The sequence below is a fragment of the Struthio camelus genome, chromosome 4, assembly GCF_040807025.1.
Source record: "Struthio camelus isolate bStrCam1 chromosome 4, bStrCam1.hap1, whole genome shotgun sequence".
Taxonomy (NCBI): Eukaryota; Metazoa; Chordata; class Aves; order Struthioniformes; family Struthionidae; genus Struthio; species Struthio camelus.
In genome coordinates, this window is record NC_090945.1 from 62,145,468 (window position 1) to 62,171,699 (window position 26,232).

The following is a 26,232-nucleotide window of genomic DNA, read 5'->3' on the forward strand; positions in this document are numbered from 1 at the left end:
TTTGTGTTAAAAGAAAGGTATTTGGGGGCATATGAAAGAAGGAGATATATTACTGTGTTCAGGTAAATGACAGGAGACTGGAGGCTGGGGGATCGAAGCTGATTTATTCCAAGGAAAGGTACAGCTTAACAAGTTTCATTACAAGTTTTTCCCATACTGCTCCACCAGTTATCTCCTGCCCGACTTGAAAGAACCACCTGGTTCTTTCACAGCATTGAGGGGAGGCCTTTCAGACATCCTCTGTGCCAGGCCTCTCCTGAACAGGCAGCTGAGATGCACACAAATTGTGTGTGGTGGCTCTGTGCAGTGGATGCCTGCCAGCAGAGATCTCAGCGGTGCCCTCCAAGCCCAGCTCAGGCAGGATCTTGAGAGGGACTTTAACCTCAGACCCACGGTGAAGGGAGAGAGCTCTGTCCTCCCAGCCGCACAGTTCCTAATCTCTCACCGTTTTATGTTTTTAGCTTCTTTGTTTTTCTTGTCCTGCTGCCAACGAGGCAGACAGTGCATGCAGTCAAGAAGCAGCTGCCTGCTGAAGCTCTGAAGTTCACGTCATGCAGGCAGAGCTGTTGGAGGAGAGAGAGCGAGGGGGTGAGATTAGGTGAAACATTAGCCACGTCCTCTTGGCTTCCCTCCAGAGCCTTTCAATTATTTCTTTATGTGCTTTTGGTGCTGTGCTTGTTTGGCATTTAAAAGGTATGCTCTTAGAGGATTTCACAACGAGCTGCCATTTTGCAGTTCAAAGCACATGCAAGCTTATCACCCATGGAAATTTAAATCTCCATGAACCCCTTTCTCTCCCCTCCCTTAGGACTCACAGCAAAGTCACTCCAGGCTGATCAGTCGTGAAAACTGTGTAATATTCTAAAAATAATGCAAGCTATAAAAGTCTGGAAGCTATTGCTGATTTGGGGATTTGAGCTTCAAATGCCAGTCAATACCAATCACTCTAGTAGCTGGACAATAGTCAGTAAGGGCCTAATGCTCTTCTAAGATTATTAATGGGGCTTGCAACCCACTTACTTCAGTGCAAGTTGCAAAACAGTGTCTTCTTATCTTCCTAGGATGCAGGAAACATAAGAAAGTTCATAACAGTTCTTAAGGAATAGAATTTGACCCTAGATCTAAGAAAAATAGGGTTGCAAGGCAAAATGAACTGCACTTGTATCACTCCCGGTGGATGCTTGTCTAACCAGTTCTCAAAGACCTCCCTTGATGGAGACTCTGCCAGCGCCCCAGGCAGCCTGTTCCAGTGCTTCGATAGCCTTCATATTAGAAAGTTGTTCTTTTTTGGATGGGATGGATGGGCTGGATTCCAGATCTACCTGTCTGGCCACATACAGGTGGAGCTACGTGTTGCACCACTCTTGGTGACTTGCACGGTGTCTTAAAGATAGAGCTTCCCTCAGCTTGGGGTGGGGATGAGGAGAGCAATACTGTGAGAAAGCATGGACTGCAAATTCAGAGGACTGAAATACATCTTGTGAACAAGGAGGAACAAGTTGGAGAAATAAATACTAGTCTGAGCTTTCAAAGCTTGTATAAGCATCATCGGACTGCATCTTATTTTTATGCTGGGATTTAGAAGATTGCTGTCAAGGGAGGTTAATGCATTCATGGGGACTCTAGAGTAAGTGCTATTCCCTTTAAAGAAACAGGAGATAAAAGTATTCAGGCATTAAATATTTCGTGCATAATCTAGACTGGGTCTTTGACAAATTTTGTTGGCTGAACTGCTACGCTGGGGCTATGTTAACATTATAAAAATGGATAGAGGCTTTTTTCCTGATTTTTAAGGTGATGTTCTGACTTACAAGTAATTAGCATTGTTTTTTTTCAGCTGATTTCTCTTTTACATCTCCTGGCAGACATCATGCAAAGAGTAGCTTGAGAAAAAAGATATGTTTGCAATTTGACACAAGCGTAGCTTGCCAAGAGAGGTCACTGTGGCATCCTCTGTGGATACATTCACAAAGACATGAGATAACACACTCGGAGTGGGAAGTGTGAGGGGACTGCTGCCTGGTGCATAGAGTCTGGATCTCGTAAGGGACTGTTAGCCCCAGAAGAGAAGAAAACCCAGCACTCCCCTAATCTTCGGAATTACCATAACATTATGAGGTATTTAAAAAAAGGCTATGTTTTCTTTCTTTTTTTTTTGTTTGTTTGTTTGTGTTTGTGTGTGTGTGTGTGTATAAAAGAGAAAGAGAGTAAGTGTTGTCAGTTCTTTCATGTGGACAGAAGGAGATATTCTCTTTTGTAAGGACTCTCTCTGGCCTCCGAAGAGTAGGAAGTTTCCAGCTGATCATTGGACTCTTAATTTCTAATGAATTTATTCTAGATCCTACCAGCCCACATCTGCTCTCTTTTCTTGGTCAACAATTAGTTATGCAAGCCCAGGAAAAATGCTATTAATTCCTGAATTTCCAAGCTCAGTTCCTGCACGCCAGAATTGCACCCATCCCAGGGTGGAGGAAGGCAACTTAGGAGATGCTTCACTTCGCTCCTACTGTGCAGAGACCTGTTGCTGAGGGATGGAGGGAGGAGAGGGAGCAAAGAACAGACTGACCCACTTTTCATTGATTGTGGTCACCTAGCATTGCCCTGTGTAACACAGACCAAAGTGCATGACTTACATTCATTCCTGTTTGAACTGCAGCACTTCTTTGAGTAGGACAGCCAAGTCTAATTAAACTATTCCTGGTGATAAAGAATCTACCTTCCCCTCTATTTAAATTGTAAGCTAGTAGCTAGTTTTACCTTTTTGCTGAAACCACATGCCTTGTTTCTAAGGCAGATTGTCTAGACAGACATATGTGAGAGCCCATTTCCAAAGTTTTGCTCCAAACACAGGTCCTTTTAAATTGCAGTTACGTGAGCCTTTCCCTTTGCTCTAGTGAAGAGTTTCAGCTCTGAGCACCTCTTGCTGTGAGGCATGTTTTCCAGTCCTGGATCATTCACTGGACTCTTTTCTGAAACCTCTTAATCTGTTAACATTTTTCCTGAATTGTAGGTGTGAGACACTTTTAAACCAAGACTAGTTATAAACCCTTCCTGTTGTATACAGAGTTCCTGGGTTCGTACACACAAGCATTCCTCTCAGGGCTATCCATGCACTTCACACTGGATAACCTACATAAGAAGAGTGGGAACAAAGACCTTCCTGTCCCACCTGAACTCCTGAACCTCAAGGCTGAATCCGGCTTCTTAGACTTAACCTAACTTTCTCTGCCTAGTAAAGGTAACAGAGCTATCGAGGAGGACATCTAGCGCATCTCTCCTGGTTATTCAGCAAATGCAAAATTCACCAGACCTGCTCAGCCATACCGGTGGCCTGTAGGCTAACTCCTACCCACATGGTGCTGCCGTCTAGGTCACTGTTCCTAAAGGAGGTGGAGAATCTCACTAGAGCAGTTCCTATAGTAAGCCTTTCTAAAGAACCACATGAAACTTCTCATCCTGCCCTAACCCAAACTTCAGAACAGCCCACCACCCCGATCTCCCCAACTCCTCACAGCAGCAGTGCAGAAAAGTTGTTTAATGGCTCATGACAGGTGAGGGTAGAGATAGCTGCTCGCCTTGGGGGAATGTTGGCTGCTCCTGTTGGTCATGCTAGTGTGATGGCCTCTGCAAGTACTAGGTGCCAAAGGCCGATGAAAGTGGACCATTGGTTATTTTAGAAAATACTGGGCACCCCCATGAGGCACAGGACCCTCTCTGCAGTACTTTGTATGAAACTCAGTCCTGAGGTGCATTCAGAGTGTGTCTACTAGAGTGAGCCCTTCTGGGGACCTTGGTACAAGAACACCTAGTCCATGAATCTTACACAGCTGTAGATGTGAAATAGGCACTGAGAGCTCAGGTCATGTGAAGTAGCAGCAAGTTTGGGCTGTGAAGAAGCCCAGGGGCTGCTGAGATCTGTTAGAGAGGTACTGCATGAGCTTGGGCAGCAATGGCTTTGGTTTCAAGTGTCCCAAACAGCCCAAGACCTTTTCTTCACTAGACATCTGTGTCCTCTACTGGAATTATTTAGCCTTGGAGAGTTTGCCTGCAGACTCTGTGTTGTTTCCATCCACACCTGGGCTCTCTTTGCCTAGTTCTGCCACTGTCCTTTCCTTCTTAACCGCTTCCCATCGCTGCAACTTTTTCCCTTATAGAGATCCTGTTATTTGAGATCTTTGCCAAAGTTTATCTGGCCATAAACACAATGAGCCAGGTCCTCATCTCATTTATTTCAGTGAGTTAATAGAGTTCCTCTAGATTTGGAATGATACACATGAGAACAGATCCTGTCCCAATTAATTTGTCTTATTGCATATTTTCTAAGTGCTAACTGCATAGCTGGCTCGATACAGAATGCAGAGGACAAAAAGACTTATGCATAATAGAAAGCTGTGAGCTTCCAGATGCTACTCTTCTGGCCATTTGTGCAGAACACCATATTCGTGGCAGTGGCTCCTCCCACACTGCTCCTACACTAGCACTGAAATTAGTGAGATCATTTTTGCTTTAAACAGCCTGTTAACCTCTGGGTGTCTTGCTGGCTTGTGTGCAATCAGATTGAAATGTCAACACACTGTTAATATTTAACAATTATCACCAGGAGCTTCTTACACCTCCTCCTTAGAAAATATAAAAGAGCCCGACATCTACCTGTTCCTAAATTCCTGTTGCCAATTTGAAGCAGATTCAGCTGATATGCTGGACCTTTATCAGTTATTATCAGTAGCCCCTGGCACAGGACTGTGATAAAATAGGCTTTCCCCAGGCGCCTTCCAAATTTCTCCATTTGCAATCTCCTCACAAGCCAGAAAGAGCTTGCATTGTTGTGCAAAACAAGAAATAGAAAAACAAAAACTGAGAGGATAAAGAATAGGCTGAATGATTTAATTTCTGTTTTAATTCCAAAAATACATGAGGCCCCTGACATTTCCCACACACAACTGCTTTCTCTTCTGCACAAAAAGGATATATTTTAAACGGTAATGTTAATGGAATTATATGTTGCTACTGCATAATGGTCTGCTGCAGAGAGATAATTGTTGAAGCAAAGCTGAGGTATTTACTGAAGATAAACATTAAGGGAAAGCCAAGTTGTTTATTTTCTAAGCACCAGGACATAATTCAGCCATAACATATAATATCATTAACATTAGTACTAGTACACTGGAAGCCTGAACATGCCCCTTCACAAACTTGTTAACTCAGGGAGAGCAGACCTAGGTCCCAGGTAAGAAATGCACCCAAGCTAATCCACAGATCGATGCCTCGGGGCAGCTTTTTGCCTGTATCACGGGCAACACTCAGGTGTTACCCTCCTTGCTGGTACCTGCCCATCTGTAACTCAGGCAAGTGGCAGAAATGCTGCATGGAGATCTGACTGCTCATAGATGAAATTTCAGGAAGAACTGATTCCTACACAAGGCAGGTTTAACTAGAAATTAATATAAAACCTTTGCTGATTCTTCCAGTTTGTTTGTGGCAAACAAACCATTGAAGATCTGACCAGCCTGTCGTCACACTACTGTTTTACAACTTTCAGAACTGATTTTCTGGATACTTGTGAATAATTCATGCACATATTTATCTCTGAATAGTCACAAAGTACATGCAAACACCAGGCAAGCTTCAAGTAAAAGCAGGACCTAGTACCACGTGGCAAGGGAGGAAGACTGGCTCTGTGCTTCGCCTGGGTGGTCTCTGCAGCTGTTCTTGCATGTGTTGGAATGGCAGGACTCCCCTGAGCACATGTTGGTGTGGGTTTTCCTTTCTGCCTATCCTGGTACAGGGAGAGCCATGGCTGAGTTTGCTTTGAGAAGCAAACCTGAGCTGGTGCTAGAGGCCCTTTTGTCCTAGCAGATCCACTCTGTACCTTGCTGCAGCACTCAGCAAGGTCCCAACCTTACTGTACACAGGAGTCACTGTTTTGGGCATTGCCCGTGATAGATGCAGGAAGTTGAGTGGGCAAACTTTGACTTGTGTTCTCTTTCTCACAGGACTAAACTCTTTTGCTCGGGGTCCGTGTACAAAGTAGATCCCGGGTGCATGAAGATATTTAGACAGCTAACTCTTACTGATTTCATTGGTTGTTAGGCACCTAAATAACCTCATGGGCCTGGGCATAACTCCCTAGGTCCTTGCAAAGAGGACAACTACATGCTTGTGCATTGTATGCATCCGTATACATTGGTTTCAGATTGGCTGAAAAATGAACATGTGCATCCAGAGAAAATACCACATCCAGCTGTATCATATGGAAATGAAGGGCAATACAAATGTCTCATAATTATGCTCCTTCTCAGTACTATAATCCAGATTCTTTTTTAAAAAAATTACCAAAAATTAGAGCCAAGCATTCCTATCTTACGTATATGACCTGATTTTCAAAGGTACTGAGCATCCAAGGGTATGTATCAGCATTATTTGAAGGAACAAAAACTTCTGGACTTTCTGTCACTTCAGAGAAATTAGGCTATTTCTGATCAGTCCACTCTTTCCGTAAACATACTGATGTACGCAGAAAAAAAAAGGAAAAACTGGAATAGCAAGGGTTGATATTTGACAGCTACCAGCTGTTTTGGCCGATATTACAACAACGTATAGTTCTCCTCTATATAGGCTATGATGGATGCCTCCATTATATCTCTGTCATCAGCACTTTCCTTCCTAAATCCAAACCCCACCACTGCCTTGAGGACTGCTTCAACGCTGATTTGATTAATTCTGCTTCTGCCAGTGCTGTTAGCAGTATCTCTACTAGAGACTCAATATGCTCCAGTGTAATCGACAGCATTGCCCTTTCTGACTGCATGCTTGCAGGTTTGCAAGGGGAAAGAGGTCACTGAGGAAGCTGGTGCACCCCCATGTGTATCACACGCACTGTCGGGACACAGGCAGGGTGGCCCCCTCAGCACCAACACAGAGGGGTTCGCAGTGAAGCAAGCCTGTCCCATGGGACCCAGCCATTCTTACATTCAGCTATGAATTCATGCTAATTGTTTGCAAGGATCAGTTATAATATTTGAATATAAAAATTTGGCGATCACAGAAATACCAAGGGAGCATAATGTGATTCATACTACTACAGCAAGCGCTATGAGGTAAGCTGACCTGAATACAGACTAGTGTATTTCTAGCTTTTTCTTCAGTTTTGGTAAACTCCCACAGGAGTTATAATTTTGATTTTAAACCTTTGCTGAAGAGGCCATATCTGGCATGTAGATATTATTATTACTTATATTTCAATAATCTTAAAGGTCTCTATCAAGATCAGCAAGAGTCATTATATACTCATACAGTGTACAATCATATTTGTCCCAGACTAGCTATGACTGTCAAAGAAATCTGGGTGGAAGGATATGGTGTACAGGCAGAGAAAGTACTGGGAGTTTATAACTGTCAAGTTATTCTCATGATTTTGTCATTTTGTTTTATGTCCGTCGAAAGTCTTGGAGATTTATTAAGTGGCATATAAATGAAACAGGATGGAAGAAAGTAAGGAGAACAGGAGAGAATGAAAGAAGACACACGCACGTGCACATATACATACATGTATAGAGAAGTGCAGGAACATATATGGCACAAGTTGATCAGTTGGATTTTGTTCAGGTACATGCATATGTATAGGCTCATAGGTGAGCATTCACATAAAGACAAAGGCGCAGTTGTAAAGAAAGGCTCAGCAATGCGGCTACTGACAGGCCGGACATATCTTTACAGCCGGTAAAGATATTGGTAGGTCAAGCACCTTACCTGTGCCCAACCTGGCTTTTTGGCCCAAGTGAAAGGCTGCAGATTTGCTCTCAGAAATGCTTACACTTTTGTTGGCTTTTCCAGCTTGCTGATTTTCTTATAGTCTGATGATTGCTTGATTTCTATGAAATAACTCTGCTCCAAAATTTTTATTTTTAATATGCCTAATCTGGCTGCAGGAGAAACCTGCAAATACAAGCTTCCTATGTCCAAAAGAAAACTTGATCTGCATCAGGCCTACAGTCTGGTCTACAAATGTCAGGACAGTTCCTAGCCCCTCCATTCCTTTCTGTGTTCTTAACTTGGCATTTTAAAAACTGATAACCTATCTTTATAACGACTAATTTATTGAAAGAACAACTTCCCAGCAACTATAGCATAGAAATTAAATGTTCATGGCTATTTATGGCAGTTACCTGAATTGCAGACTTTATGACTGCTAGTACTGTCATCTCTCTTGAATCACCTGTGCTTGTGATACGTTTGACAATATATGTTTTAGCAAGTCAGACAGACTTCCTTAGAAAGAAAAAGATGGTATTATTATTGCCCAAGTAGGACTGTGTATGTTTATCACCAATGCAGTCAAACCTCTTTCAGGATCATAGGAAATTCAATTCACATGATGTTTTTCTGAAATTAGCTTTAATCTGTTTATATGAATAAATGCATTTGCAAATAAAGACATATTGGAGTTGGTGTTCTGTTGAAAACACCTCAGGAGTGTTTTAATGTCAACTACTTCAATGAACTCCAGTAGATCTGAAAAGGAAAACTGTAATTACTGGATTACTTGGTGCTATAATATTCAGTATTATGGTAATGAGGGATGAATTAAGTATGGTATTGGATTCAGGAACCCCTGCCTTCTAGACTCAATTTCATGGAGGATTTAATTGGCTGCATAGCAGAGAGCACTGGTATACATGTTAGGGCACTTACACAAGTACCCTCACAACATTTGGCCTAATCCTTTCTATTTCCATGCCCCAATAAGTAGATGCGAGTAACAACCCTTGTCCTCTACTTCCTAACTGCATATATGGAAAAAAGTAAAATTAAAAACCGTGCTCATTTTGGTGTAACTGATGATACACTACAGCATAAATTGTTCTGGTCGGTCAATGTTATAGCTTAAAATTGTGCTTCAGCAGAAGGAATGTGGGACTACATTTTACAGTGCTTCCTCAGACGAAATCAATTTCTGTGGTGGTTCGCTGAACATGGTGAACAGCAGCAATAGCATGCTATCTGGAAGCCACTAGCAAGAGCAGCAAAGCACTTCTGTCTTTAAGAGCTTTATTGATTTAAAGGATATTTGCCTATTCATTGGTCCATTCTGACTGTTTGCTATTTGCCATGCATCCTGATCTTCCTGCTGTTTGGATGGGCATTGTATTCTGTTTGATATAGTTCTTCAGTCTTTGTTATGATAACCATGCTTTCTGGCTGTGATGAGTGTGCTTGTCATGATGGGCCCTGTCAGCCATTCCTCAGGGATGGATCTTCTGCAGCAGTCTGTTTCAGTGGGGTATCAGTCAGCATGGTTTTGAATACTATTGTTAGAAAGACAAGGTCAAATACAATTGGAGCAGAAAGTTCTCCGGCTTGTGACAGCCTTCAGGTTTCTGTATCTCAGAGGACTGTGGCTGAGAGCACGAGGCTAATCATAGTTGTCACTCTCTGTGGCCTTTTGTAGTGACCATGAAGAATCTCAAGGATGAAGAGACTGAACTAGACTTGAAGTGCCATGGACAGCCAGGGTAGCAAACGGGACAGGTCAAATTCGTTCATAGCAGCCTATGTTCTGTCAACATGTTTGGCAATATTTGGGATTTGGTACCATGAAATTCAGGATCAGGAAGATTACCTCCCTAGGCCCCACCACAAAGCACATCAGGTGGAGTCTTTACACCAGGGAGAGAGTCTGGCAAGCACTACTTGCAGAAGCTACTTCAGGCAGTTATTGTCAGCCAGGAATTCAAAGCTACTACTAAATTACAGACTGACTTAGCCAATAGTGAGCTTGTGCTACGTAGGGGCTACAAAAACGTCAAAAACTGTTTTCCTACAGTTATCAGCAACTTTTTGCTGATTTTTGCTACGAGTCAGCTCCAGACAGCTGTTCTCGTACAGGACCAGAGCCTGCTGATCACAACTGAGGTCAAGAGGCATTTTGATGTTTATTTTAATAAGTATACACTTGAGTTCCCATTGCATATGCTATGTGCCTTTCCTTCATCAAGGCATGAATACTATGCTTGATGGTTTTGAAAAATGTGTATTAATTATGTGAAACATTGAGCCCAGCCCAAACATCAAAAGGAGAGGTAGGTGCTCACCTTCTCACTGGAGGTTTGCTTGATGAACCCAGAGATCCATGAGCTATCCAATGCATGACCATATACTTTGCCCTTAACTTCCGCTCTTTTGCATATACATGATCTAAAATCATTATGATTCTCATAATCCTTCCATACATTCCCAATCACAAAATTCTTGCCTCAGTTAAAAAAAGTAAATTCATGCTAAAGATGGTCTCATTATTTGTTTTGTTCTGGTGATCATGGGATGAGGCAGTCGTTTAAACTGTAAGGAGAGAGAATGGAAGGAAGAATGGATTAAGGGTGACAAGAAGCGAAGGAAAAGAAAGGACTTTTATATTTTTCTTTCCTCAAGTAGAAGGTAGTCCAGTGATAATTACTACAAAAATTCATAACAGACTTAAAATGAACTTTCATGATCTTGACAATGGCAAGAAGTGGAGAGGCAGTCCCCATTTCTACCAAACTTAAGTGCATTGATAATAGTGACTGTGTTTCTCACTTACCTACTGTGAAATCTTTAAGAGGATTTGCTCTATCTCTCCCAGGAGTTTGAAAACTGCTGAATTAAAAAACTAACAGAAGCTTTGTATTAAGCACTAGCAAAGTGACTTTGAAGAGTGGAAAATCTCAAGCCTCCCCTCCACCTCATGACTTGAAATGAGGCGTTTCTCCCATTCTCCTGAAATGCTCCTCAAGCTCAGAAGAGACATAGAGGAAGAGAATCTCTTTAGGAAATGCAACTTGCTGAAAATATTGTTCTGTATTATTGACACTCCTTTAAGCACTAGCAGGGTACAATGTTTTGGACTCATTTGTCTAAATTATTAGTGGGATTGTGACAGTGTCAGCTGGTGAATTTTTCTAAGCAACATCAGTTGGTGGCAATGACAACATTTCAGAAGGCTTATTTAAAAAATAGAGTGTATTGTGTAATTCTTTTTATTTGTCTTTTGCACAATATATTTGCTGATACTTGTTTCTTTCCCTCCCTCTCTCTCTCCCCTAGGCTATTAAACAAAGCTGCCTAACCTTACACTCATCCATCAACCTTGAATTATTAAGAGAATAACTGCAGAGCATTTACAAGTGGATGGGATGGAGTCCTGGCTGCTTTTCAAGAACACAGAGTCAGTGCTACAAAAACTTTGCAAGATGGTAATTTTTCTTGTGCTGGCTGTTCCTTACTCTGGGCCTGAAAGAAAGAATGGTTTCTTGAATTTAAGGTAACTAATATAGGATGATTCCAAAATTGTTACTCATACCATATCTAATACCAAGTCATGATTCTATATTAATAAATTTTCTTTTTCATAACTGTTTCTCACAAAGGCTTTGGGATATGCTGAAGAGAAGGAAAGAGTTTTCTTCATTCCCCATCCAGTTAAGTATAATGAAACAGAAGAGTTTCTATGTAAGGAAGGGGTCAGAATGAGTACAAACAGCTGAGGGTTTATGCAATATGACTTTATCAAGGATAGGTTTAAAAATCACTGTCAAAAGTGTATCAGGATGAAGCGAAGATAAAATGGATCATACCAAAGGACATTTTTCTCACTGATTGAAAGATAGAGGTTGTGATGGAGCGGAGCTGCAATGTAATAATCTAAGAATACGGTCAGCAATTTAGGGTGTGCACAAAGATATCTAAGCCAGTGCTGCACAATTTACTCCCACAGCTGGAAGAGCTGGGAAACAGCGCAGCGACTCCATGCAAGCCAGCACTGAAACAGAAGCAATATAGCCCTGCATGCTCTGCCAGCTGAACATGATTATTCTGCCTCTCAGTCCCACTTGGCATATCTGCATGATACTTTACTGTGCTGTGTGGACTTGCCGGACGAGCTCAATGCTAGCTTGGGGATCTCTGCACCATGGTCTCTGCAATGAAAATGTACCCTTGGAAATGAAGCTAATCTGTTTGACTTATAGAAGGGTAGGACAATGCTTGCTGGCTAGCTGGCATTGCTCTAATTAAGCAGGGCTGTGGGAAAAAGAAAAATGCCAGGCTGTACAGTGACTTTCCAGACAAGAATATCCCAGAAAGCACTGAAAAGCTGGACCTTCTGAGCATCCTATATTCTGTTAAGTGAAAAGCTTCAGGCTCTATTTTGCTATTTTATATGCTTGAAAATCCAAACACCAGCAAACGGTTAAGAAGTTGTTCTCAAGAGAGAGCAGTCAGTTATCAGAAGCTGCCACTAGGCCCAGGGTGACACTAGGAGATACTCTGATGAGGTAGGGAGAAGCAGCCACCACAGTAACTCTTAGTGGGAGGCAGGCAGACGTTCATGTAGATAGCTTTTCTGTTTTAGGTCCATTTTCTCTGCCTTGCCCTTGTTCTAAATAAATTAGACTTTGCTTTAGAAAAGCTGTTCATAAATGGAAACCACTCTCTCTGTTCCTGGAGGCCTGAAGAAGTGAAGATGAGTCAGGGCCATGAGGTAATCCTAGCTGCCCACAGGAAACCTGAGCCTGGGAGAGTCATGGGGCTCTACTGCAGCAGACGTGTGGAAGTCAGAGGACTGAGAGGAGAAAAGGGTCCATTTGATGAGATCAGGAATGCAATTAACACAGTTAAAATGACAAAAGTTATGTACTTCACTTTTTTTGGGGTTTCAGTTCAGGAATCAGCTACAACCTATTCATAGTCCCCTGTAAAGTTGACATATCAGAGAGTATTTACTACCAGGGAAAGTGGCATAGTTACACCACTAAAACATGAATAATTTTCAGCAGCTCCCACGTTGACTGCACTTTCTCCACTCAAAACAACACCATTTGGTGACTTCACCTTGCCTGCATGGAAACTATATGGTTCTTACCACTCCATTTCATGTTGTGAAGAAGGTTGTGCGCCCACAACCACACAGAGATTAATGGCAGGGAACACTTACCAGAGTTGTTGCTTGTGAAGAAATATCTCAAATTGAGCAACAAGTGCATAAAGCGCAGAGGGTAATCTCCTGTGAGAGCCTCCTGTGACAGGTTCATACACAGGAGAGAAGCTGAATGATGAGTAGCATCACCGAAAACTAACGTTTCCTCTCCCTCTAGCCACTCTCTTCTCTCCACTTTTTATCAGTTTATTTCTGATCCTCCCTTTGACTCTTTGTCCTAGTGTGCGCTCCTGTGATGTTCACCATGCCTGATCACATCCAGCTTTTGCACCTCACTGCCTTGCTTTCTGGTTCTCTTCTTCCATCGCTCTCATGCTCAGTGACTTGTATTTTCATCCTGAGAGCCTATCTCATTAATTAGCCTTCCCTCTGCTTCTCCTCCTTCCTGATGTGACCTTCAGCTCTGTATCAACTCATTTAACAAAATGCCTGGTCTTTCAACCTGATTTTCTTCAAGCACAATTCCCTTCCTGTTGTTTAGATATTCTTCAGCACTGCCTTTTCCCTTGCTTTATTATTTGCTTCTTGCCATGAACTTTCTTCCAGGCCATGAACTGCCTCAAATCCTTTTTTGCTCCTAATTTACTTCTTCAGTGCTTGTCTTTGAGCTTTGTTGTACTAACACCCTGAATACTCAGTATAAACCTGACTGTGGTCGGAGGAACAATGTTACCACATGAAAAGGCATTGAATGTTCATAAAGGTGCACCCTGATTTTAGGGGCAATTTCCAGTCCCCTACTGACACATCTGGCTCAGAGAGAAAGCTAGTACCAGGTGTCTCCTTTCAAATGTTTAATTTTCTATATGTTCAGTTATTTCAGGTTTATACCTAAGCAAAACATTCATTTCTTTTTTCCTACAGTACTCAGCAAATACACCTACAGTATTGATTTTTCTGCTCAATCTTTGATCCCTGGAGCAGATAATCTGCTGGGGTCCCCAGACATTTGGACAGAAATCCCCCTCCTTTTTAACCCTCTTGAGGTTAGCACTGGCTGGCGGCTGAGCACAGCCCAGGGACCAGCTCCTTGGACAGACCGTCCCTGGCACGTTTCCCCAGGCAGCCTCCTTGTCAGACAGCTTCATGCCCTCTCCCATGCTGCAGCCAACCACAAGCTCCCTGTTAAAGTTCATAAAAGATCAAGTCTCTCTTGCCCTTGCCGACCAAGGTGCTGCGCCCCCACCTAGCCCTGCCACTAGCCCCACGGGTAACACGTGCCCCAGGGATGGGGAGCTGTGCGCCTCCATGCGCGCTCCCGGGTAAGCCGTTCTCCTGTTTCCTGGCAGGGCGCTCCTGTCCTGGGACAGCATGCAAAAGGGGGGCACCACTTCTTTGTCCCTTAGGCACATCCTTGAAAAACACTGCTCCTCTGGTGTGCCATGTACTGAGCTCAGCATTGATGGGTCGTGCTGAGCCAGGACACAGCTGGTCTAATGGATCACACCTCTGCAGGGACCTAGTTAGAGAGAGGCTTTGTTTGTGAACCTTGAAAGCTTAGTGTGGGATAAGCACCAATGGCTCAGCGCTGCTAATAAGGTGATACCTCTGATAACGCTCAATGTTAAGCTCACTTCTCTGCTTCTCCAAGGTTTCAGGTTATTCCAGTTTGGGTTCCGTTCCCTTCTTCGTATGGTCCAATGCCTCAGACACACTCTGCTTTATCTTTCCTTTTCCTTTACTCTTTCATTCAGTTTTTATGCCTTGTATATTCACTGGCCTTCAGGACGAGCTGTGCCAGAACAGAAGAGAGCAGCACAGTTTGTTTCTTCCTCTGAAATTCTCAGTATATCAAAAGGAACTTACATTGCTGCTATTTTGTGTTTATTTTTATTTCTGCTCTTCCCCTAGTTTTTCCTGTCTTTCCCTTCCGCATGTGGTCCTGAGACATTACCATTACATCCCATACATACCAAAGAATGCCAATAACAATGAAGTGTGATGGATTGTAAAGTGGGTCACACAACTTTCAGTCCTGTATCTAGGTCATCCAGTCCTGAGTTATTTCAGGTAATGAGTTCAAGACAAATCTCCAAGCCATTAAGAAGAAGATAACAGTTGCTGCTGAGCTGTTTTCTCTGTGAACAGAATTCCCAGGAGTATTGATTTCCAAGCTGATACTGAGTGGGAATATTTTCTTCATTGTCTTATTTTCTAGAGCAGTCACTTTCCATGCCAAACCAGGAACAGTTACAAGAATTTCCTGCAAAGGTCCATTCACAGGAAGGTAATGCATCAGGCATCCATAAGAAACAAACAAGACCATTCCTGAAAGCAGAAATTGTCAGTTAACATCTTACTTGGAAATAAAAATCCTGATGCGTGATGCTGAAACATTTCAACAACCAGCCGCTGAAAGCAAATGTAAGAGGAAACAAAGTACTAATTCTCTTTCTCTCTTCTTCGTTTTAAACTGAATTTAACAGTGGCAGTGGGAGCAACGCTGAGAACATAATGACAGGATGATCCATGGTGTTTTCTGAGGATGCAGTACCCACCTTGCTATTTGTCATTAGCTGGTGCAGTCCATCCTCAAACAGCTGGTTCCTACAGGTCACCATCAGAGCTATAAACTCGCAGTGACTTATTGTCACTATCAAAGGTGAGTGCATTAGGATCATGAAACACTCAAACATAAAAGCATAGATCTTCATTTCCCATCATCAGTCCTGTGTCAGAAGGACTGTAGCTTGTAGAACTGCCCCTTTAAAATCACAGTCCAGCTGCTCAGCTAGTGTGAAAATGCATAGTATGTTGTGAAGCAGAAAAACACTGATACTCCTTAAATGTTTTTTTAAAGAGTACAGTGAGTGATTAAATGTTTAACATGCCCACTGGGAAGGATATAAAACAAGAGTCAAATCTGCAGAAAAGAAGATTCAAACTATACATATATAATATATATAATTATAATTATATATAATATATAATATTATATATATTATTAATTTATTAATATTATTTTGTACACATACACATACACATGCATATACATATATACACACACACACACACACATATATATATATAAAAACTAGGGGATAAGCACTAGGCAGGCTATGTTGCACATCGCCTTCACTGGAGGTTTGTAAGAACAGATTAGACCAACATCTGTCGCACATGGATGGATTCTGCTCTGGTGCAGGGGCTGAACTGGCTGCGCTCTGGAGATCTCTTCTGTGCTGTTATAGCAAGGAGAAATGGACCTCAACACTGACGTAATTATGGAAGTAGCAAGACACCCTTGACTCCTTGCTTCCTCTTCAAGGCAGACCACAAGATCTGCAAAAACGGTTCAGTCCCATGTATCAGCCTCATTGTTATTTAGCCAGGTGCTCATCCTGCACTTAGTTTCTGAGCATAACTAGGACAGAGGAGAAACATAGCGCTCTTAAATAGTTTTTCACTAGCAAATGTTAAATTGTTCCAGTGAAAATTTAATATTCCTTGACCTAGTAAAATTAGCTATAATAGCTATTTAACTACAGTATAGTTAACTATACTATATAACTATACAGTTATTACTGTTTAGCTATATAGAATATATGTATAACCATATACTATATTTAACTATAAAGGAGCTGTAATAACTATGTGTGGATTTTTTCAAAAGACATTTTATAGAGTCAAGCCAGTGGAAAAGCTTCCAGTGACTTTAATGGAAAATGTATCAGGATTAAAGGGAGAATATTAGTGTATTTTGATACAAAACTAATTTTGAGTTTAAGTTGTAGACACAGAAGAGACTTCATGGTGTCTCTGAATGGAATTCACACTATGAATGTACATAATTCCAATGGTCAGGATTTTTCTAAGCATATTACAGAGCAAAAGATATTCTTTCATCTTATTCTGTCCTTCTATATCTGTTCTAAGAAGTTACAAATATTTTCATAGTGATTCAGGCAAACTTGAGTGGCTCTGTTTTCAGGTAGCCCATCGGCTTGCCCAGTCTCCTGCTTTGTGCACAGTGTAATGAACATGAGAAGGTTATGGCTCTATTAGGAAAGGGATAGACTGGTATTTTCAGAAGAATGTTATAGTTCCTTCAAATTTTTACGTTGTTCAGGCCACTTGCACGGAATTGTTTTGAGGCAGGAGGATGCTTTATCATTGAGCACAATTGAGACTGAGCCCACATTTATGCACAGATGTTTCTAGAAGTAATGACTGTGGGATGAATTGTGTTAGAGGAAGGCTTGTGAGCAACTACCTTGTCAGAGTCACTTTGAGAGCACAGAGCAAGCCCTGTGGCCTGTCGCTGAAGGAGCAGGGAGAGTTCACTGTTCGTACCTGTTTGTAGATATGGAAAAGAGGTGGCTGGACTCCTTGTGAAGCCAAGAGGGAAACCCCCTGCTAATCTGCTAATGATGAGCACCAAAGTACACATCTATACCAACATGTATGTGAGGGCTGTGTGATACCCAGATGAAGTCACCTGAGTGGAGAAACAGTGCCCATCATAAGCACCCAGAAAGCATAACTTCGATCCCTGGGTTTCTAGGAAGAAACTTGAGCTTGTGGTTTTTGAGTTTTTAGACAGAGTCCACAGATAATTGGTCCTGACATTCTTCTGCCAGATATTTGTAACACCAACTGTGCAACATAAATTACCAAGCTAGTTAACTTCCTATTATCTGTTAGTGCTTTGGGGGCTGTGAATTAACTATCTTACTGGATGCAAATAGCTGGCAGAGCTAACTTGGGATCAACTGCACTTGCTACTTTAGGAATGGCATCATCCAGATGCTGCTCCACTGCTTCCAGAGACAGCTCAGGTCTGGGAGCAGTTTTACTGTATTTCTGTGGCACAGCCTGAAAATGAAATTACTCAGCAAAGCCAAACTGAGCTCCCTGCCTTTAAGTGGGTTGGTCCCACTCCTCCCTCTTTCCTTTCGCCTCATTCCCCCAGTTTCCCCCTGTCATTTTCACCCTAGGCTCAAGCTGACTCTGTGCAGAGCCACTTCAGCTTCCCTCTATTGCATTCCCACTACAAGGGCTGCGGAGCAGGCACACTTGAGTCTGGCGTCACTGGCATTAAGTCCAAGACGGTAAATCCAGCCAGATTGCTGAGTACTGAAGAAAAAAGTGTGGTTCAGAAAAGCTTGAGTTGCTCAGAAGAAGTCATGGTGGGATAAGTAGGCTTATTACCTCTGGCCTCGTGCCAGCGTTGTTAATACAGTGTTCTCTCTGGACAACACTGTCTGTAAGTCTCTACGTCACCCTGTCCAATATCTGTATTGTATGCTTTTTCCATTGTCTGGGGTATTTCAGCCCTTCAGTTTCATCCCGCAATTTCCTTGAACTGTGTACTTCACCTTAATGTTAACTATGCCATTTCAAAGAAGGAAAAGTTAGTTTTTATTCCATTCTTGTAAATTGTAGTTGATGTCTCACTGAGTGAAGTAGATTACAGTGGATTGCGATCTCCTGGCCTTCAATGGTGAGTGAGGACTATTCATGTAAAATATTAACACATTACCGTAAGATTATGCTAATAAGGGCCATAATAACCACTTTAAACCACCATGAGGGAGTTTATTACATCTTATACCAACTAAGATGTAAAAAGAAGTACTTTTTGTACCGTGAAAAGTTTATTATTGAGCAGGAACAGGGCCAGCACAGGAAAATTCAGGATATTTTAAAAAGGGAAAAACGAAAGAGAAAAGCGGTATAATAGGAGACTGGAATACCCAGGAGACAAGAAAAGACTACAATTGATTTCCATTTAAATGAAATTTCTCTGAAATCTGATTTTTTAAAGTCAAAATATTTCCAGAAGATATATCAATTTTGTCAAGAAGAGTGGCAGACAAAGTAATTAAAGAAGTCGGCATGTTTCACACTCTGTGGCTTGGTGATTAGGTAATTTCCTAGACAAAGATCCTGACTCACTTTCTGCTGTGCTGGAATCCCAGTGTTCAAGGATGGAAACCTCATTTGGAAGTGGGCAGTGCAAAAGAAACTTGGACAGGGGATACTGAAAGACCAGTGCTCTGCTCCCAAACTATATAAGCCTTCCAAAGAGGGAAAGCAAGAGGTTTAGTTCATGAATAGATGCCTTAATACACATTTGACAGAAGAATTGTTTGAAAGACATTATCTTCATCTCTGAAAAACAAAAGCAAAAATCAAATTTCAATACTTGAGCATGGCCACAAAAAACTTAAATGGCACTTTTGGTCCGTGCTAGACTTGTTGAATTGCAGTAGTGCCAAATCAAAGCAAGTCTGGGGACAGTAAAAAAAAGTCATAACATGTAATGCGTAAGGCAAAGGCAAAGCTCACAGAGTGTCTGGGGATCAGAGGCTGGAGGAGTTACAGGATGTTGGGTTATTGTTCAGTCTAGACCCGAGGCTATTTCTATCTGTTTCAGGGATTCGTCCCTTGCTCGGGACTCCCTCTGTAGCAGGCTGCAGCCTGTATGGGCTGCTCTAGCAATTGTGGGGACCGGACTCTTTCCAGAAGGCCCAGTTACATGACAAGAGCATGTCTGGGAAGCATCTGCCCTGCTGCGCATGTGCAGATTGGCTCTGCTGGGGGCACAGACTCAGCGAAAATGGCCACTGAAGAAGGTCTGTGGGTGGCCTGGCCAGAAGGGCACCACTGCAGTATAGAAAGGACAGTAGGAAGGAGGGTTAGTAGGAGAGGTGAGAAGCTGGTTATAGAGAGATGGCAGCACACTGTCCAAAACTTGTTTAAAGCAGAGGGCTGGATGTGAGCATAAAGTGTAAAGAAGCTGTAAATGTGTAAATTAGTTACATCACAGGGCCTGAGATTCAAAAGGGCACATCAAGCAGGCTACCTGTGCTCAAAACAGCAATCCAGAAAACCTCTGCTCAGCCACTCCCCAAGCTTGGCAGTGTCTGTGCTCACAAGGGAGGTCCTTAGGTTTCCTGGGCACCTTCCACTCTGCTTCAGTGCTCAGGCAGAAGAGCCTCAGTCTGCATGGCTCCTTGCCGGGATGCCAGAGAGCAACGCCTGGATCTGGGATGCCGGCAGTGCTTGGCCCCTCTCCCCCAGGGCCTGACCCACTGGGTGTTCTCAGAGCACACCTAACACCCACGGGTGGCATCAGGCTCCCTGCACAGTTCAGGAGTGACCAAGCTGTTTGAAATCACGCCTTGATTATGATGGAGGAGGTAATAGTGATGGTACTACCATGATTTTTTTTAGTTAATGGTTGTGGTACCTGCCCAGGAAACCTCAATATTAGGTCTTCCTCAGCCTGGAGAAGCTCAACCTTATGTTTCCCAAGAGAACAGCCTGACAAGCAGGCCAGGGGTGGGAGAGGAGGTACCTCAGAGCTTGTTGTTGAAACAGTCTGGACAGAATAAATTATCCATTACTCAGAGGGCCAGAGAGAGAACAACCAGAGGCAGCAAGACTGGAGTGCAGTGGCTAGAGCAGAGCTGGAAGGGGAGTAAGGCTTGGAGTAGTCCCTGCTCCACAGACATTTCTGCATCTGCATCTGTGTAAAATATAGTTCGGCACCAGATGTAAAGATGTGCATTCTTAGAATACCATACCCTTCAGCCACAGTTAGGCTCCTTTGTGTTCCCCCACCTTTTTTAAGAAACCTTATTTCTTGGTGCAAAACATCTTGAACACCATAACTATTTCCAAATATAGTCAGATCCTCAGGAATGAATGTATAGGAAAGAGAATCTGCTTATTAGGTTGTCGCTTCATACAGCCTAAGCCCTTTATTCATAGTTTTGTTGCACTGAGATGTGGTCCTTTGCAGGTAGCAGCTGTACACCAGCTGTCTGCCTGGTTTCTTCTATGCACATCTATAAAGAGGGAACACATGGGCAGTAAAGTGAAAAAGGAGTTTCTCCTGTGAGTGAAAGTACAACGGAGATGAGATGTACGTTGTCCCTTATGATCCATGCAGAGATTCCCCATCCAATGTGGTGTGAAAAGGACCAGTCAGCTCCATTACCTCTGAATGGGTTATGTGGTTTGTGGGTAAATGCACCATGGTTTTGGGAGTGCCTGGGCTGGCACCATGTAGGGCTGGATGAGGTCCAGAAAGGTCTTTCCTGAAGCTGAGTGAATGATCCCCAGTAAAGCCATTCTGGCTCTTCACAGACATGAAAGCGCTTCTGCACAAAGGCAGCTTAGGTCTGCAGAGGGTCATCTGTACCACTCAGAACCAGCAGTGTTAGGGTTTCTCAGCACCATGCTCCTCGTCTGGGGAGGGCTGCAGCAGTTCAGCTCCTACTGAACTTGTCAGCTCATGCATTCCTGTGGTGCTTTGTTTGAGCTAAAAATCCCTTTCTGTTAAATTAGTCTAATCCTGTTCCATTCAGCTTCCCATTTAAAGTAAATCATCCAGAGTGTTCTCCCTCCATCCCTTTGACCAGGATAATGGAAAGTTGACTGCATGGGCTTTTCCTTGTTGTCTCTTAAACTTTATTCCTTAAAAGACTCTGGAAGCCAGAGGAAAATACCTGGGAATGTGCCGCCATTAAATGGGGGACTGGGGCTTGGTGGAAGTAGCAGCAGCCTCAAGCAAAATTTTCCCTTAAAGACAGTGGCGCTCCCCTTGAGGGGAAGAATTTCTGAGTGGACGGTCTAGCAAGACAGTGGACTTCATCACTTCTACCAAATACGCTCTGTGGATCCCCAAAGAGAAAACTGATTTATCTCAAATCTCCCTGCTGTTTTAGAGTTTTCCAGCTGCTCCATGTCTTGGCAGCACCTTGCGTACTACACAGTGTTCATGCAGTTCCTCTCCTCAGCCTTACTGGGAGGTAAAAAGCCAAGTTCTCTACCATGTATCTGAAAACGCTCACCTCCAAATGATCTTTATCACCAGTTTCTGATACTTTAAAAGACCAAGATTTCTTAGATATGATACAGAAAACAAAGTGAAAATCACAAAGGACCAGATTGCGTGGAATGTAAAGATGACGAGGCAAAAACTCTTACATAAGTATGGCTGAGACCTAGTTACAGACTGGAGAAGAAAACAAGATAATACAGCCTTCGAGAGTGCAAATCCGTCTGTAACTTAAGGTGCCTCTATCTGTTTGTTTCTGCCTCTCTCTTTCATGGATTAACTTGCTAATGTTCGCTTTAATAATTCTCTGCAAGATTTATCAGCTGTGGATTAAAGACAGGATTATAGGGCATGCAGCTTTGTTTTGCTTCTTGCGGTATCCAGTGGCTGCTCTGTACTTAAGGTGTTAGCAAGACTAGGCCCAACTAACAATACCTACAAGCACTTCACAGCAATCTTTTCTTCAGACTCTCTGTCTGAGGTGATTCAGCACTTAAAGATGCAGTCTCTAGAACTGCATTTTTCTTCTTGAGCCAAATCTTAATAGCTCCTCCAAGAAACCCAGCCCAGTATTAATAGAACACACAATTACAAATGCTCTTACCTGACTTACTATGCTGAATACATTCATAATGTTAAATTAGCCTTTGCGGTGCTTTGCATTGTTGCATTGACCTGTGCAATTCCCTCGAAATACTAGCCCTGCTGCTAGGGAATGGCAATGCCTGGTGCTAACTGAGCAAGATCTAGTGGATGGATCGATCCATTCAGTTTGCCGTGCTTGGCCTTGCCCAATGCCTGGGGGAAGAGGAGGAGGGAGTCTCTTGTGAAATTGCACTCGCTAGGGCCATTGTTTCCCATCTCAACGTGGAAAGCATTTTTTCCTTAGAGAGACAGAAACAGCCTGGGCAGAACTCATTACAAGGGTTTTACTTTGTCTATTGATCGTTTTAGAGAGCTACAGACCTTCAGAGTCTCCAGCATCACCAATGCTGTAGGTTTTCTGTTCTTGGTAATACTCAGTAATTTATCAGTGTTAGGCATAGATGAGAGTCTGACTATAAATAGCTTGTAACAAGAAGTTTATTAAGTTGAGTTTTGAGATGGATTTTACTATCTTGACAGCAGAATGTAATTTCCTGTTTTATTCTTATCCCTCTCCTCCCTGCAGACTGCTTAAGCTCGTGCTGATTAAACAGAAACCTATTGGCAAACATCCTTAGGAGCCCAAACAGACTTGCTAAACACAACTCACTTGCTTACCTGGAGAACCTCCTAGCAAGACTGTTGCAGAAAAATGGAAATAAAATGTAGGATAGGCAAATAACTTCTTGGCAATACAAACAAAGCTCAGCCTGCTTTGTTTCAGAGAATCACTTTTTAATGTGATGTTTTCCCAGTTTCTTCTACTATTCTTTATTAAATCAAAATGTCACCTGCGTAGCTGTCTGTACCAACACACATTTATTGTTTTGCCGTGAAACTTATTGGGTGAAATACAATTCAAATATCAGTGTGAGAAAACAAAGACTGTTAAAAAAGGACCTGGATGTACAAAAATGTATACTGTAAGGCCACGTTCTTTCATTCTAAGGGTCACATCTAGACTGCTGGTGACACAGTCAGGCTGGAAAAATAATCAGTCACATCTCCAAAAAACGTTCTCTTCTTATGCATTTGTTTAATTCTTTTGGGCCTACATGTAAATAAAGGATTTCATTGTAGATGCTAGACATTCAACTCTAGAAGACCTGCTGAGCATCCTCACTTCTTTCACTCCTGCTAATCTAAGTCACAAAGTAAGAAGACTACGGCTTTGTTTTATAATTTGCTGCGTTCATACATACGTACATACATGCAACAAGGCAGACTTCTGTAGCATGATCTTTATGACAGATGATCAATTTTAAGTCAGTTGTGCTGAAAGAGTCTGAATTCCCGGTAAAACATGCCCTAATGTTTTCTCTGTATACTCACCCCAGCCTTTCCAAAAAAATGCTATACCTTGAGCCAAAGGGCTTGGAATACCAGTGAAGGCAATGAGGTACATGCTTCCACCTGGACTTTTATTAAAAACTGTGCCTTTCCTAATTCGTTATCAAGCTCTATTTTGCTCTAGTTTATTTTTTCCCTGAGTGCCTGACTCCTCAAATGTCCTTAATGCCACATATGCCATTGTGCTAATGTTGTTAGTTTGTTCCCCTGATTTCAGCCAGGAAATTTGCCCTGCTCTTCTCTCAGAGGTTCTCACCCTGCTGCAAAGGTACCATGGTTACTCAGGAGAAGTTGCTGAGCTGCCATAAATTAGAGGCAAGTGTATTAAGGGAATTTGAAATAGATCCTGGTTTTCTGCATACTCAAGTGGCGAAGGAGCTGGTTCATGTGCTGCTGAGCTACCCCCGGAGCAAGAGAAAGAACTGTCAAGAGAAAGCCAGGGCAGAAAGCTGGGAGTGGAAACCACCAAAGTTGTCCCAAGCTAAACCATCATCACTAATGAGTTGCACGTGTCCGATGACGTTTATTTAAAAAAAAACTACTAGGTGTTCAGAGGGAGTAAGGATCGTAAGTTTAAAAACACCATGCAGAAACTGAGGAAAGAGTTATAATACTGCTATGTGTTATTCAGATTTCCCGAAAGATAGGACAGAAGCTACAACTAGGAATGGATGAAAGGCACTTTTAAATTGTTTTGTAAGATTCAGAAAAAACTATCTTGGATTTTTTGTTCAACTCGTGAAAAATTTTGCACATTTGAAATATCAGATTTGCATTTTCTCCTTTTCTTCTTTTAATTTTCCTTTTTTTTCTACTGGGTGGAAGAAGACAATTACAAGCAGGTTAAACGTTTTCTTCCCTCCTGCAACATGTGAATACACACATTGTTATTTTGCTCTGCTGTAACTTTTCTAAACCTTCTCTGACTTGTACAAATTTAAGCAATGAAAAAGAAAAAAAAATTAGCAAAAGTTACTCTGTTATTATCCCAACTTCTCCTTTTCCCACAATAATGCTTCCAAGATGGAGAAGTTTTGAAAAGTTACAGAGTAACAAAGCGGAGTGGGAAGTTAGAAAAAGAAAGGGGAAAAAGCAAAAAAATCCAAACAAATAAGAAAACTCTTAATGCTAGTTTTCCATAGTCTGATGCAGGCTGAGGAAAAAAAAAAGAGCATCATGACATTTGGAAAAATTGAAATTTAAAAAATTCTGACCTGACAGTGATTTTTTTTTATAAAAATGTGGTTTCTTTTTAAAGGACCTTTTTATTAAAATCTCTGTGAATCCAAGTGACAACTTATGGTCCTTAATAATAATCAAGGATCAGATCATTCTTGTTCTGCTTGTGTCTGTCTAAGCTTTTGCGGTTGTGCTAGAAGCTTATATAGTTATGCTGCGAGGCACCAGCATATCTGACAGATTTTTTTCCAGACACCATTGACAATGATGGGCAGTAGATTGGGCAAAAAATGTACTGCTTATATTTTTTTTGATTCCAGCTCCAACAACTTCTGCATGCATGTAACGTGTGAGCCCATGCATATGTATAAGATATGTAACAAGAATTATGAATTCATCTCTTAATGTGATAATTACTGAATTCATCCATTCTTTATTAATTTAACTAATTTAGAAATTGACTTCAGAAAGCACTACATATTTCAAACAGGTAAAGAGAAACAAGTGCCAATCGTTTTCTGTACTCTCTTTCTGTGTTTTCAGCTTCTTGTTTTGTGGTCTAGGATGCAAAAATGGGAGAATTCCAGAACTGCAGAGATTTAGAAGGTGAGCTTCCTTTGCAGAATTTTGAAACAAAGTTCTCTGTGCATTTATTGAGATTGTAAGGGGGAAACTGTTAACTGTAAACAACATCTGAGATGCCCTTATGCTGCAATAACAAGGTATAGTGTGAGGTAGCTGAAGTATATGAAGTAACATTTGGAACACTTCATGTGGTTGTATTTCCAAAAAGGCCATGTTATCCCATGGATCGACCCAGTGCCTGTTTGCAGTCAGTTTAATTCCCTTCCTTTGTCTTCAGAAAGCTTTGGATAGCTTAAAATGTTCACCTCAGTAAGTGCTTTGCAACTGAAAACAAGGAAGGGAAAGAAAAAAGCCTCAAACCTTTGACCAAATGTGTGGCGAAAAAACAGAAACAAATCACAGTCACAGTCTAGTGCCCATTTTCATCCTCATTTTTTCTCTTTGTTCTCACCTTGGCTGGCATAGAAGAAGCTTTGGCAAGCATGCAAAGAGTTTCTTTTCTGACTTTTGAAGCAAGTCTAATGTTCTTGGTCTTACAAGATAATGTCCTTAGTCCGATATATATCTGAAGTTCCTGAGAAGTTTGTGGATTTAAATGTAAGAGAGTCAGAAAAGAACCTTGTATGTGAGAAAGTCAGGAGGCTCTTTCACAATATTTCCAGTCTAACCTGAAACGGACGGTACCAGAAATCACAGAGGAAAACCTACT

General features: G+C 42.0%; 1 long non-coding RNA gene across 2 annotated transcripts; it reads left to right on the forward strand.

The window, feature by feature from the left end:
- Positions 1–1,420: 1,420 nt before the first annotated feature.
- On the forward strand, positions 1,421–25,533 carry LOC104143074 (uncharacterized). 2 transcript variants are annotated; one of them, XR_693842.2, is made up of 4 exons: positions 1,992–2,118; positions 11,083–11,299; positions 15,400–15,575; positions 25,482–25,533. It is a non-coding gene; the product is annotated as an uncharacterized lncRNA (long non-coding RNA). The 2 variants fall into 2 exon arrangements; XR_011140728.1 differs by lacking the exons at positions 15,400–15,575; positions 25,482–25,533 and adding an exon at positions 1,421–1,627 and having other exon boundaries at positions 1,838–2,118; positions 11,083–11,387.
- The last annotated feature ends 699 nt before the right edge of the window (positions 25,534–26,232 follow it).